This window comes from Tyto alba, unplaced genomic scaffold (genome assembly GCF_018691265.1).
Source record: "Tyto alba isolate M040663 unplaced genomic scaffold, T.alba_DEE_v4.0 Super-Scaffold_22, whole genome shotgun sequence".
NCBI classification, from domain to species: Eukaryota; Metazoa; Chordata; class Aves; order Strigiformes; family Tytonidae; genus Tyto; species Tyto alba.
Window position 1 is genome coordinate 12,622,212 of NW_024881296.1, and position 12,166 is coordinate 12,634,377.

Consider the following 12,166-nt stretch of genomic DNA (forward strand, 5'->3'; position numbering starts at 1 on the left):
TAAACTGCATAGCAGTTGCTTGCTGTGGCATGTTCTAAGTACCTGATCCCCTTGCTGTCCAGACTGGTGTGTCTTGCCTGGACACACTGTAATTTGCTTCTGACTCATGTTTCCTGGCTTTCTTCCAGTACAATCAGGACAAGGCTGGGCCATGTACCTTAACAAAGCCTATGCTGATAATGATGAATTGCTCCTTTTTCCTTCTGTCATGTTATTTCCTCCCATTCTCCATAATCATACCCTCTTAAAATGCTGCTTAGGTGCATACTTATAATGGAAAACGATTGAAGTGATGGAGGAGGTGGCTATATAGCTTGCTGTTGCTTTGTTATTTGTCTGAGTGGACCTTCCTCTCTCCCTCTCACAAATTGAAAGCCTGGCATATTACATCTGGGAATACACATGTGCAGTTGTCGAGGACAGCAGTTTGCTTTAATCAAGGTAGTTTCTTATGCAAGCATCTGTGTGTCTGTGGTTTTTCCATTCATTGAATAATAAGCAGTGACAATGAATTTGGTGAAAATCTTTGTGTTTAGAAGAGAAATTGTAATGGGTAATCTAGGAATGCTGAGTGTAGGATGGCCTTCAGAATTTTTATTGCTGATTTTGGATACTCACTTTCTTAAATTATGCAGTTGCAGTTTGGTGGGGTTTTTTTGTTTGTTTTGTTTTTGTTTTTGTTTTTTTTTTTTTTTTTGTTTTGTTTTGTTGTTGTTGTTTGTTTGTTTGTTTTGTTTTGTTTTTTTTCCCCCAAAGAACAATGGCATTACTTTCATGGTGGTTTAGTGCCTGTTTGAAAAGGGATTCCTTCCACATAAGGCTCCCTTCCTTTCCTCTGGCCTGGTAGCTGGGAAGAAACATACAAATCTGTCATGATTTTATAAAAGTTAGTAGTGATGTATACTCTCACTTGGGTGGGAGGAGGATTAAATTTGAACCTGCTCATTGTTGTAAGAAGCTGCTAGGGAGGATATTTACAATATAAGCTGTCTTCTCAGGATTCATACTTTTCTGTGATTGAGACAGGTTATATCTGGATAAAAATAAAAATTCCATTGAGGAAAAGTGAGGGGTGTGTTCATGAAGACAAGGGAATTGTCTTCCTTGTTGAACTCTGTGAGTACTTTTTCTGACTGTTGGTTTTCACCCTGCCCAAGAAAAGGGTCTACACTAACAAATGTAGCTCTGTCAAAACACTGCAAGCTTGACCTGAACCTGTCTTGCTCATCTAATCATTGGTTTCCAGTGGATAGGGCTTGAGAAACAGTTTTTCAGTATGCCCAAACAGATTTATCATTTGCTGCTTCATCAACACCAGGAACCAGAACAGGTTCCAGTCTTTCCAGCTGTGTAAGTAAAACTGAAATTTTGCAGTCCAGCTGATGAAGGAGTATATTTATTTTCAGTTTAGACTTACTACCCTGTAGCTATCAGAGTATATGAGAAATAGTTAAGAGGTTTAAAAATACATTTTAACACATGCTTGTTCAAAGCAGTAAAACAAATTAGGTTAATTCATATAGACAGAGAAAATTATTTTTTTTCCACATTTCAATTAGCAAAAATATGTCTAACCTGCAGTTTCTGGTATTCAATTTCATTTTTCACCACTTTAGTTTCTTCTAGGAGTCACCCTATAATTATGACCTGAAGCTTGTATACTTTCATCAAAGTTTTCCATCAGTTTAGCTCAGTAGCATGATTTTCATTTTAATATGTTAGAAATAGGTGCAAGGCATAATATGTAAATAACTGCATGATAGTAATCTAATTTATCTGTCAGAGTGGGAAAACTTCAGATGAGGTAATGAAATTTCAAGCTTTTTTGCTTTTAATTTTTATTGTTGTTATTTATGTTTTTCTGTGCAGTTTGGTTGGCATATGTTTTGTTAGGACCATGCTAAAAACTGTGTTATTTTTCTCCGCATTTTCTCTTGTATAGTGTTTTCTGTAAGGGTATAAATTTATAAAATGTGGACCTGTGTGGAGGAAGTGGGCTGAGGGAAGCTAAGCGTTATTTTCAGTCATGTAAGCTTTTTTCTGGTTTGTGTTTAAATAGCATTTTACCAGCAATGTCAGTGTGACAGGAGTCTGTTTCACTTTGGGTTTGAGTGGGCTGGGCAATTTCTAACATGACAGTTTGTTACTGGAAAGTCTGGTTTGCCAGAACTGGAAGGCTGGCCATTGCCAAGGGTTCTGGATTTCTGAGACTGCCAGGGACATCTGCGCACAGAATTCCCCAGGATGGGATTCCTGGAAGGCAGGCTCTTTGCTCTAGGGCTGGAAGCCCCAGCACAGACACTGAGTGTCGCTGGCTTGGTGTCAGCTTGAGAGCTGTCAGTTTGCCGGGGTAGGTGGGTATCTGAGACGCTGCAGGGTAGGAAGTCAGGTACTTCAAAGCTTAGACTTCAAGGTTAAATTTCATTTCACAGTTTTCTAAAATGAACTTGCCACCAAACAGTTTCCATTTTATATTCTCACTTCCACTAGAAATTTCAAAGCTTCTACTTCTCATTGCAAAATTGATGACAGTGATTTATTTAAACTTGTAGAGTTTCTCAGCTGTCATGTGCAGGCATATAATTTTTGTGAGTTAAACTAGGAAGATTTGCCTACCAGCAACATATTTAGAAGTTAATTAGCAGCTCAGTTAGTACAGATATGGGTACAACTGAAGAGTCTAGACCGATGAAGAGAAGAGAATTAGGGAGTTTCTATTCAGGTTGCATGCTTCACATCTCTTCTTACAAAAGGCCTTGCAAATCAAACTGTACCAGTCTGGAATTTGGAAGAAGTATTATTTGAAAGCTAAAGTTCAGCTTCACAGAAGGAGGAAGATTATATTAATAATGAAATGTTGGGACTGCATAATCACCATTTTACTTTGGCATTAGATACACCATTGAGCCTAGCAGAAATACAGCAGTATCAAAGTGAAATAAAGGGGTAGAGGAGTAGGTTCTTTGTCATACTCATTTCCAAAAAGCTCTCCCTGAAGTGAAGTAAAAGGTTTGTGACTATGTTGCAAGTATATTAACAGTGGTGCTTGTATGGGTCATAACGTACACATGTGCTTTGGGTTTCCATTTGCTGGCAGAGGGAGTTGATCCCCCGTGGTAGTGTGGCAGCCCCACAGTTGTTTGCTGAGAGCAGAGTTTTCTTTTGGGCTCTGTGACAGTCCTGCTCCATAAACTGCCACAGCTTGAGCATCACTTTTCCTTCTCTCTCTGCTGTCTTTGAATCATCATATTCTGAGAGTGACAGATTGCTTTTGCTGGGTTTACACACAGAGTGTGCCACTGTCCCGGATGACTGTATGTGCAGTTTCCCCAAGTCCCATCGTTTTCTGGAAGCTAATGTCTGTTTTGGTTCTTTCTGACAGTAAGCCAAGAAACAGAGCAAAAAGGCTTTCCATGCAGAAATAATGAATTATTCCATGCCTGCATTCAGATTAACTACTGTAAGGTCATTCTAGTAAGGTTTGCTTAGATTTACTCCCCCCATCTGCTTCTCTCCTTCTTCTCCCTGCCCCTCCTCTTCCATTTTCTGTCAGACAAAGCCAAAACTAAACCAATACTTTTGCTGAAAATCTGAAATGTTCTTTCTGTGAAAGATGTTGTTTTGCTGAATCCTACGTTACACATGAAAAACAGCTTGAATGAAAAATTTTCTGCCAGCCTTAATAAATAGGTTGTTTTCAGATGGCACGGGCCTTAGAATGAGTGGATGTGGTCTCTGTGCTTTCTTTCATTTATTATTTCTCTGTGTATAGTCTTATAAAAGTCTGTCACTGAGAGGCATTTATTATGTTTGGGCAGAGATTAGTTTACTTTTCCTTATTCATTGTTTTTTTTTCATGTGAATTGTTGTTTGTTGGTACTTGTTAATCTCAAAATAAAATAGCAATGTTTGTGCATTCAAATCATCCCTATGCAAAAGGTTTCTAGCAGGGAGAAACAAGAATTCACTGTTGAACCTCCTTCGAGTAATCATTTCAACCTATTAGCAAAATGGACTGTAATTTGTGATACTGTGTTTACTTTTTATTTTTCTGTAGCACTAGGACTCCTGTTTGCAGAGCTTAGCCCCATTTTGCAAAATTATTTATAAATTCAGATAAAACCCCCCTGTTTCTGTCCCAGAGCACTTAGGGTCTCAGTGTAAGGAGGAAGACCAGACAGATAGAGACAGGAAGCAAGAGGAAACAATAAGGTATTATCAGTCATCTTGACAGTGGTGTTCAACCCATCAGCAGTCTAATATTAGATACCCCTTGTCAAGCTTTGGTAGGTGTTGTAGAAGAGGAGATTATTAAAATCTTTGAAAGGGGAGTAATAGGTTGCCCAGCAGATGCTTCTGAGGAGCCCTTTCCACGTGTGTAGTGCAGGGTAGGAAGCAGCACAGAGAGGGGTTTTTGAGAATCCAGTGAGTGAGAGATGTGGGAGCTGGTCTACTGGCAGGGGCTGAGCACAGAGACTGTCTGAGAAGGGCTTTGAATGGAAGCCAAGCCACAGCCAAATGCCAGGAATGCCCACAAAATGCTGTTAGGAGAGTTGTGGTGTGATAGACACTCCTGAGTCATACACCTTTCTCCTAAGGATCTGTGTCACATACTAAAGAAGGTTCAGTTAAAAACAATTTTTCAGTACCCGGCTGTAAGAATTTAATTTTCCATTAAAGCACAGTATTTGATTGAAATAAGCCTAAAATCAACTATTCACTGTACATTAGTTTGCAGCTTACCTTTTCCTCATGTTGATTTGCATAAAATTCTATTTGGAAGCATCAGAAAGACTTTTGCCTGACCTGAAAGTGCCTCCACCAGAATAATGGAGGATTTTCAGAGGCACTCAGCTGTGTCATTTCTTTGTCTTTTTGTGAATGTCTCTGGGAGCTGGTACCCACTTCCCTGAGCCCCACTGAAGGTTCCCCCTGTAAAGGCTAGCTGGTGAGTGTCTTGTTTGGTGAAGGAGAACACATTTGTGTGGGGAGAAGTATGATATTCCTTGCCTCTTTGGAGGCAGGAGGTCCACAAAGGCAGGATGCCACCAATGATTAATGGGCAGAGTTTTATGTCTTTGGCCTAAAAAAGGCAGTGGTATCATTGTTAAAAAGTATCATTGTTAAAAATCAAAAGATGGTCTTATGTCATACCACCCCACTTTGTATATTGATCATGTAACATCCTACTGTCCTTTAGATCCAAGTGGCTAGTCAAGCAAGATTCAGTGCTTTGCAGGCTTTTTCCAGATAGGGAAAGACATTATAAATGGAACGGATCAGGTATTGTTAGTGAAATTCAGTTCCTTTGCAAGGAAATACAAAATCTTGAATGCTGACAGGGGAAGCAACTAAAAGCAATTTTCCTTCTTACTCCACCAGGTACTTTCAACTAGGACTTCAGTGTCTCATTCCTTCCTTGGTTTAAGGGCATTTCTTTGTCCCACAGTACCAATGTTTGTTCATGTTTTTCTTCTCCCTGTTCTTTCTGTCCCCATTTCTCCACTTGTGCTGTTTCTTGTTTATATGTGCCCCTGCCAAAAGTAACAGTGAAGGAAATCCTACTGCCCAAGCAGTTCAGGTTTCTGAGTAGATTCAGAACTGTCTTTTGGGGGCGACAGAAGTGTATGCCAATGGTTTGGGTTCACAAACTGCTAGTGTTTCAGATATCCACTGCCTTAAAATAGCTTATTGGACTTCTGACTAAGTAGAGCAACAACCACTGCAATGGCCTTGACATGCTTTAATCCAAGCTATAACAGCTCTATATATGTTTTAATAATGAATAAGTATGCTGTTGGCTATAGCCTGTATGAATCATGATTTCAAAAGTTTTTGTCAATAGATGTTTTCAATAGCTGTGTCAAATCTTTGTATCAGTACAGTGGAAAGAGACATTCATAGACTTACAAAGTGATTTGCAAAGTTGAAGGGAACAAAATTGATGTACATCTTGATTAAGTCCAAAATCAACAGGAAACCTCCTTTTCTACTATCAGAGTTTGCATTTTGACTAGGTGATTGGTGGACGTGAGGATTTTTTGGGTAACGTTATGGTATACATTAAGCAGGTGTTTACAAAAACCTGTGTTAAGCCCAGCAAAAGAAACAAGTACAACTTGCAAAATGTGCTCAGTATTTCACTTCACTGCTGTCCATTTTGAAGATTTTTCAGAGTGAATCAGAAGAGGCTCTCTTTCCTTTGTAAAGCAGAGGTTCTCCCTCCTTCATCACCCAGGTGTATAGGGGGAAAAATTTAACAGTTAGATGACAAATGCGATTTTAAACCCTTTATTACAGAAAACAATTTCTGAGGTGAAAGCTGGTTTTGCCCAAAGTTACCATGGTTACTGAAATGGGGTATTAAAAAAAAAAAAAAAAAAGGATGATCCCTTGAGGCATTTAAAGGAGACATATGAGTTCATCTTTGTTGTCAACATGATTGTTGTACAAATTAAATACTTAGTTCCACTTGGAATGAAATCCAGGTGGCCTTTTGCCCTCCAGACAGAGTTGCTCAGAACTGGGATTTTCCTCATCAAATGTACTGTTTAGACCTGGCAGAGGCTTTCATGATCTTTGGCTAGATTCTTACTAGGCAGGCTTTTCTGTGAGGAGTTTTAATACCTCAAGCTGCTTTAAGGAAAAGGTGAAATTAATAGAAGTTGGAAGAATTGCTATAAACAATAATCTCTTACCTCTCTCAATCATATTTGCTATGCATGCTTAGTTTGCCTTTCTCTAGACTAAAACTTATGTAGGAGTACCAGTTTGCATTTTGGTTGACTGTAAGGTTTAAAGAAAAATGTATTTTAAAGAAATTTCTATGCAGTCATGTTTCCACAATATAGAGAACGGCCATAGTTGCTGTTCCTTCCCCAGAGAGAGGAGCTCATGGCAAGTGGATGGTAGTGTAATGATTTCTTGGAGCATTGCAGATGCAGGCAGGTAAATGCATGTGGACACCAAGGAATAGGCATACATCTGAAATGGGAAAATTGAAGGCAGAATGTTGTTGCTGTCCTTACATCTGACTCCAAAAAATAGAGCAGTTCAGCTGTATGGCATCAGGAATGGACCACCAATCTGGGGACCACATGGTCAAGTGTGATATTAAGGTATCTTTCTCTTCTGTTAATACCTTTGCCTCTGCTGATCTTCCATAAAGCAAAGCCATCTTTCAAAGTAGTAGACATCTCCCTTTTTGCTGGAGGAAGGGGGGTATGTGTGTGTGTGTATGTGAAAACAGCAACACAGAAAGTGAGGTTTTTCTAGAGTGACTTGCAGTACCTAAATGAAACTCCTGGCTTTGGAAAAGAAGCATGTCTTTCCATATGCCATAGCGGAAAAATTGTACCCTAATCTGAGCACCAATTATTGGTGAGAGTAAATATAGATAAGAGACTGTTGCTCAGTAAATTCCTTTTTTGCCTCAAAGAACATCAAAAATGGTGTTCCTCCCCTTAGTGATGACTTCCAATGTGTATTCAGAAATGGTACTGATGAGTGAGTTTGTAAGCACAAGAGGTGGATGCAGGAGATTTCCTGGTGGAATTGAACTGAACAGAAAAATATGAAAAGGCTGTAGCTCACTTTGATAACATTTCTTATTTCTGTGTTAGAAGAATCAATCCTTTTTGTTGCTTTTATAGTACATTTCACCCAGGGAAAGAGCTGTAAAGCCTAGTTTTTTATTGTTACCCTTGGTCTGTTTTGATGAATTTTCCTGTAAACACTGAGGATCAAAAGAAAATTAGCCTGCTCAAATCGCTTCAGACTGGTGCTACTAGGTTTTGTATATTCCTAAGTGACTTTATTTATCCAGCACCCTCTCCATTGTCACAGAAGCATGATTTTATGCCCAGCAAACTATAACTTTTAAGTTAGCTGTTTTCTTCATTGAAGTCACTTAGTGGCCTGAATAACCATAATTTGTAGGCATCTAGTTGAATATGAGCCTTATACACAAGGCCCACATGGGTCAATTAATTTGACTGTTTCAATGTTGTCACCCAGATGAAGCTACAGAAATCTTTAATATCGGTCACCTAGTAAGCATGCTTTAAACATATTCTCATGTTGCTGAAATAATATGATAGTACAATGGCCACATTTTAAAATCTCTTAAATATTGCAGGTTATGCAGTTTGAATGAAAATTACTTATTTTTCTACAACATAAAAACTCTTTGTTTTTAACACTTTGATTTTCTCAAGGTTTTTCTGACCTATTGTATTTTTTTTTCCTTTACTTTTCAATTTAGGTTGTACTGCAGGTTGATACTTCGGGACATTATGATAGTTTTAGTTAATCACTTCCACTTAATTTCTAAGACTTTCAGTAGTACTTTTTGAAATGTCCCCTGCTTCCCTGCCTGCTCCCCCTCACGTCTCACCCTGTTAAATTAATTTTAAAATCCATGAAGAAGAGATTAATATAAATCAGGAAAGCCAAGAGGAAAGAAACTGAAAATAACAAGGGTGTTTCTCAGACAATGCTGGGAAGGAATTTAAATGCTGAATAGTTTGCTAAACCTGGGATCATGGTAAATTTTCTGAGATTTTATACAAATTGCAGGCACTGTATTTTAAGCTGTAGGCCTTATTAAACTTAAAAAAAAAACAAAAACAAAAACAAACAAACCAAACCAAACCAAACCAACAAAAAAAAACAAACCAAACCAAACCAAACCAAAAACAACAAAAAACCCCAAAGCTTCCTAAAGCTCTTCTCCTCCCAGCCTTTTCCTTTTGTGTTTGACTCCTCTCAGCATGTGTCTGAGAGCAGTGCTCAGTGGCGCAGGCAAGATGGTGACACTGCAGGAGGCTCCACTATAGCACTGCCGTAACATCATGGGCTAATGATTTGGCTGAGCCTCTTGATTCAGATGCAAGGTTATTCCGATTTCCAGTATCTTAAAGGTCTGGGCTTTACCTCATTTCTCTGGTACAATGTTGACTTAAACAGATAACCAGCTCAGCTGAGGAAGAGCCTAGCATGAACTGTATTTTAATACTGAGATTACTATTCTCATTCACCATCTTCCCACCTTTTTGTCTTTTCATTTAGGAATCAAACCTATTTTTGGGAATATCTCTCTGGAGACATTTATCAATTTTTTGTGCTTTTATGAGAAACCTGTACACCTGTGCTCCAAGTCATTGTCTCACTATCTTTTTCCTTACTTCTTAGTGCCACCAGTATTGCACTCCCATAGTCTGCAATTCATGTTGCTAGCTTAAGTGAACAATTGCTATCCTTCTGATCTAGGCTGGTCATATGAATTCCTCCCATGGAGGAATGAAGTGCTACCTATTTTAGGATGGGCTGACTTGCCTCCCGGATGTTCCTTTCTTTTTCAGTTGATTACAGAGGCAACCTAGACATCTGCCTTAGAATGAGATATCTGTGTTTTGGCTGGCTCAAGTAAGGTGAAATCAATCTCTCCCTGAGTAGGAACACAGGTTCTTGTATTCTGCTCTGAACCTTTAACTTTAGTAGAAAGCCAGCTACTGGGAGATGTAGTAACAAGATGCTTGCAGAAAGTTCTAGGTACTTGCATCTCTCCTCCAGATGGAAGTCTTCATGCTATGCTTTCCAGTCTAAGAAACTTTGGAGGTTCACTATACAGCAGCCAGGTCTGGTTGAGCAGACCTGCATGCAACTGAGCAGGTTGCATAAAGTAGCCAGATCTTTAACAAAAGGGACCAAGCAGGCTTTTTGCACATTTGGCCTTACGCAAACCAAAGGAAAGTTGAACTGATCTGTATTGATTTAAGGACTGGCGATGTTCAGCTGTACTTCTGGGTGGATCTGCAAATATGGTCACGATGTGCACACCCATTAGATTAGAGCCTCTGGCCCTCAGATGCCCAGATTCTCAGTGCTCTGCAATGTGACCTGTGAATCGCTTCCAGTGAGGACTCCTTCTCAGAAGGGTAGCCTGTGTGACTTGGGGTTTGGAAACATTCCATTAGTGGATCTGGATTCCTAATACCCAAATGCCATTTCATTTTCCAAATGCAGATATAGAGTTTGTTTTCAATATTGCTAAAACGATTGACAGTTCAAAGGTCTTTCATTGGATAGTGAGATATGAAGTGCCAGGTATGAAAAGCAATACCATGATCCCATTTTTCTTTATGAAAGAATCTTTCTATATAGTAAAGGTAAAAACAAAGTTTGAAGTCATTGAACTGTTTGATCTTAAAAAAATCAAGAGGTAGGTTAATATACTTTTAAGTCCTGTGACCCTTAAAACCTCTTCTGTAGCACTCAGAAGTGAGAAATTGAGTGGATGCACCTGTGATGGGTGGATGGGTAGGTATATATGTAATTCATACCATACATATGGTGTGTACATTTGTATCTAGAAATATATACAGGTGCATATATATGTGTATAAATGTATTGATCTCCATCTCCCCACCAGTACAGTGGGAATATATAGGAAAAAGCTATATATGGAATTTTCAAGCAAGTTATCTGAAAAAAACTGGAGGCTAGCTAGCTATAAACTTGCTTTTATTTATAAACTAGCAGACTGTATTTTTTAAGAGAGAGAACACAGCAATGCGTTAAGACGTTCCCAGTAACCTCTCATGGATTTTAATCAAGAATAATATCCTTCTTAGCTCAGTCTCCCTAGACATTGCATGATCTTTTTTCTCCTATGAGGTGACTGAAAATGCTCATACAAATAGCAGCATTTTATATTAAATTCTCTAGGTATCTGTGAGGGTCTATTGCATTTCTGTAGATCCCAGTTGCTCTCATCCATATTAATTGCTGCTGGATTTTTCCACAGATCTGCTCAACTTACAGTGTTTGTACTGAAGGGGAGACACTTAGTTAGAAAAAGATGTGGTGTCAAAATGTGGTGTGTATTAAAATGCCAGGAGGAAAGCTGTACAATAACCTTTACTGCATCACATACTCCATTACAGAAACATAGATGTGGGAAAACTTAAAAATTCTTGATCCTTTCTTCCCTGCCTCCTTTTCCTACAGAAAATATGACATATGTATTTCAAACTGTATAGCATGAGCATAATTATCTTTAATGTCTTACCCCCTTCTTTCCACCATTTGGTATTGCTGGAGGTTTATCCAAATACAAATCTTGATTTGCAGTAGAAATCTTTTCTTGACTTGCTTGGCTGCATCACCTGAACCCAGATTCTGGAAGCAGTGTGGCTAAAAAATCTGCCTTCCCTTTCCCTTCCTTTTCCCTTCCCTTCCCCCAAGAAAATACCTTAAACATTGCATTTTTGTTGGTTATGAGGAGCAGTGCTAAGGTACGTGCTGGCATGAGATCTGACAGAGGCAGTGGGGATGCGTATGGCCTGGCCACACAGAAGGAGAAGGCGTGCACCCTGATTGATAACAGCGTGTGCAGATGTGATAAACACAAGGAGGCCCAGGCTGCTTTTGGGAAATGGAATAGCAGAGCAGAGGAGGAAACAGGATTCCCGCAGGGCTCCGTACTCTGTGAGCAGTGGGAATCATGAATCTCCTCAGATGGGAGGGAGTTATTCATCATAAATACTATTATGCGGTGCAAGGCATTGCTGAAACAGAACATCACCAAGCTATTTCCTATCTTATCAGGGTGTATTAATAATGCAGCAGTAATAATAGAAGTACAAATTAAAAAATAACTGGATGGGCACATAAGCAGAGTTCTTGAGATAAAGGGGATCGGGAATTGCTTCAAACAGTTAATTGCAGAGCAGCACATAGGGGGAAATTTGCCTTTGCTATTTTGCCTTTATTATTTTCTTATTCTTCATCTTATCTCTGTAAGCATTATTTCTAGGGCTTTTACATAGAAACTAATAGACACAATATTTCCTCAAGATTTCAGACTGTTCTTTTTTATCTCCAGAGAAATGAAGTATCTTTTGCTGATCCATCTAATTCAGTAGGGACTAATAATGCTGAATAAGAAGAGTATTCTGACTATTAGCCTTCCTCTACATAAACCTCTTATCGTTTTCTCCTCCCACTCTCAGCCCACAATATAAAGGCTGACAAGACATTACAAGTGTCAAATATTCAGGCTTCAGGACGAATTGATGCAGACTGTTCCCTGGCAGTTTGTAAGCTCCTTATGATTGCAGCAGCATGAAATCTCCAGTGTCCCCGAGTCTGTTGAGGTGTAATA

General features: G+C 39.0%; 1 protein-coding gene across 1 annotated transcript in view; it reads left to right on the forward strand.

Annotated features, from left to right (window-relative positions):
• The window catches only part of KIF26B (kinesin family member 26B), a 300,203-nt gene that overhangs the window by 188,653 nt on the left and 99,384 nt on the right, over positions 1 to 12,166 (forward strand). The gene's annotated exons all lie outside the window — the stretch shown is intronic.